Below are 3,603 nucleotides of genomic sequence, written 5' to 3' on the forward strand. Positions count from 1 at the left end.
TGTGTGTGTACAGATTTATCAGATATGTTGTCACAAATTATGTAACATTTAAAGGATGTAAACCTTTTTACACAAATAGTTTGGAACTACTGCCACTGAAAACCATATCAGGTCCACAACATTGTTTTATTTTAATTTTTTAGTTTTAGATTCTATGTTTATGCTAAAGAACATTGTCCCATATAAGATTTAGGATGGTGTTGTCTAGCTTATGCTAGAATCATATAAAACAGTTACTATAGCCTCACTGTATGTAGTTAGTTAGACTTTTGTTTTATGCTGACAGTTTTCATATACATACAATTTTTTTTATTTGAAATTGTTTTGGACTTTTTAAATGTGATATGAATAAATGACATGTACATTATCTAAAAATGCTTAAAAAATAAACACTCTAAATTTTCCAAGTCTTTTTTTGTTTGTTTTTGTTCTGACATACAGTCTGAACTTTGTGAATTTATATGCACAGAAGTGAGTATTTCAAACCTCCTATCAAGCCAAGTTTAATTAAAAGAGTAGTACTTAATAAAGTATGTTTATGCAAAAAATACATTTTCCAACTGATAACAATGAAAATACGTTTTAAAATTTGTGAAAGTGTTTATGTGTTACACATAGGAAGTAGCATAACTAACTTGCATAACCAGCTAATATTATGCCTAAAATACCCTAAAATTCATATTTTGCCTCTGATAAAAAGTTAAGTGTAAAGTTACACAGCCCAACAGGGTTAGATCCACTTCAAAGGAAGGAGCTAACAGAGGCTAACAGCAGCACCCCATACCAGTTGGTGGCGATAATCCACCATTTCCCTGTTTGCCAGCCACCAATAAAACGCACAAGAAGAAGAAAGACGCCGACGGCGCTGCGGCTCCTCCCGTCAGTCAGCGCTGACTTGCGGTTAGATTGGTCCGTTACCTCCGCCTCTGCTTCTCCTCCCCGGAGGCATGGTATCGCGGCAAAATTAAGCCTCGTTGACGCAGTTAGACAGCAGCAGAGACTCGTGAACAGGTGAGACTTAAAAAGTTTTATTTGTGCAAATCTATTTTTTCCTGCAGCTGACTGTTGCACTTTCTGCTACCTTTGCATTAACACCGGCTTCCATAGCTAATCGGTGTCTTTACCGCCAAGCCTTAGAAACTCCTGAAGACCTGTCACGAGGTCCATGGAGAAGTTATCCTCATGCGTACAGGCTTATCTAATCATCCGAAGAAAAATATGCCCGCATCTGAAGTACATGTACGGATTTTAATACGCCTCTTTCAAGACGCCATCTTTGTTTTGGTTCTGAAGCAGTGGCGTAGTTTTGTGAAAATAATAAAAATAGTCTCTGTGAATATACTTTATCCCGTATTGTTAGAAGAGTATTTGAGGATTAAAAACGCTGCTACGTGTTTGGATATGTCTTTCTGAGTTGTTCAAACATGGCATAGAATTTCAAAATTAACGGTTAGATGAGGGACTGAGGATGCTGTGAGTCTGTGGAAGCCTGTTAGTATGGAGGGCCAAACTCAGGAATAAATAAATAACGAAAATAAAGAACCGAAATATGATTGAAGAAACACATTACTTATTATTATTATTATTATTGTTGTTGTTATTATTGTTACTTTTTCAGACTTATGGTCTAATTTTGCATGAATATCTTTGGTGATGGTTGGGACATCTTTAAAAGGTTACAGGTTAGAGTATAAAACTCATAACAAGTTTCTGTGCAGGTAAAGTTAATTTTGGTGTTATTTAATCAGGTACAAACACATTGCATGTTTTGTATGTACTCAGTAGAGCCATGCCGTCCAATGTGGAGATCAAAGCCAAAGTGAGCGACCTGACACAGTTTGCCCAGAAGGCGGCTGAGCTCAGCCAATCGGAGGGGACGATCATCAGGCAGCATGACACTTTCTTCAGCTGCAGCCAAGGACGGCTGAAGCTGCGAGACTTCATGGTACAGAGAACAACCGATGAGGTTTAGAGAAGTTTAAAATACAAAAAATTACATTTTTGGGGTTTTTTTGCTCCTTAGAACGGGTCAGGTCAGCTGATCTTCTACGAGCGTCCGGACACCGATGGACCCAAACTGTCTCGTTACTCCATCACCCCCACCAGTGACCCACAGAGCCTCCAGGTAAAGCACCAACATATGTAACTGTTAATGAAATTAGGTAGTGTAGGCCATGCCCCCAAACCAGAGACATAACTTAAATCAAGATTTCTCTGTGAATGTGGATTTTGTTTTGTTTTTTTAATTTACACTCGGACCGGCGGCTGCCTGGGGTCTCTCCTCCTCCTTCCTCCCCTTTCTCTCATCCACCTGCTGGCCTCCACCACCATCTGAGGAAGCTCCGCCATAGCCACCACCAAACAACTGAGTTATTTTTACACACCGACCAGCATCTGGCCAATCCACCACCTTTCATTGTTTATACCGTTACAAAGAGAAAAAAAAAGTCACCGGGCCACCGAGCAAATGCCCAGTATGCCGGATGGCCAGTCCAGCTATGGTCGTGCCATCAGTTAACCCTTCACGCGTGTCTAGGGTTGCCGACCCCTGCAGTAGACCAATAAAATTGATAAGTAGTGTATATATATGGTATATATTTTTACCGGTTGTTAAGAGACATAATGTTGTTTGTGCACTGTTCTGTAAAAAAACCCATAAACAACGTAATTTGTGTGTTACTGATACGTACGTATACTTAAGGCGCTGTTCGAGGAAAAAAAGCATTTGCAGTATGTATTTTTGTATGTTACCATCACGTTTATGTTACCTTATGGATGAAATTAAATGTTAAAAATCCTCACGTGTAATATTTCTGTGTAAATATCTCATATTACGAGTGAAACGCATACGGCTTAAAATCCAGTGCGGCCTGAACAAGTGCAAAATTGATTTTCTTTCTAAAATTACAGCATGCGGCTTTTAATCAGGTGCGCTCTGTAGTCCGGGATTTACGGTAATAATTGTTTTTGATAGTACAGCCAAAGTGTAGAATGAGAGGGTGTAGAGCTGTAGAGGGAGGTTAAAGTTGGGGCTACAGATGAAGCTAGGCATACAGCAAAGAAAGAGATGGCAAAGGCTCATACTGAGACTGAGGAAGAAGTAAAGGACTTTTATTATTGGCTAGGCAGACAAATCAAGGTGATAAGGATGTGCAGCAGGCTAGAGTGATTAAGGATAGAGATGACAACCACTAAAAAAAGAGTTGCTTAGATGAAAGGAGTACTTTGAGCAGCTAACATGGATGAAGTTTGTGTTTGGAGTTTTACAGTGAGTTTGGGGACGGGGACAATAACAAGCTGTTGAAAGACAGCTAGAGCTACTGATGTAGTTAAGAAGGCTATTTAGACTTCGCGGTGGACGGACAGCTCCACCGCGACCCCAACATCACTCCGTGGCTGTATTAACCTCACACCAGATAAGAATCAGCTACACCATTTCCCTATCCACTCACACTAACTTGCATTAACATCTGTTTAACTTACCAGTATCAAATCGCATCTTAAAGTGTGATTTCATAGCAGATTTAACACCGTCACTCTCCGTCAGTGATTTAATTGGAATGTTTACGTTTTGTTTCTGTTTTTTTTCTTCTCGTTTTTTTT

The sequence above is a fragment of the Pundamilia nyererei genome, unplaced genomic scaffold (genome assembly GCF_000239375.1).
Source record: "Pundamilia nyererei isolate P.nyererei 1_Seehausen unplaced genomic scaffold, PunNye1.0 scaffold00119, whole genome shotgun sequence".
Classification (NCBI taxonomy): Eukaryota; Metazoa; Chordata; class Actinopteri; order Cichliformes; family Cichlidae; genus Pundamilia; species Pundamilia nyererei.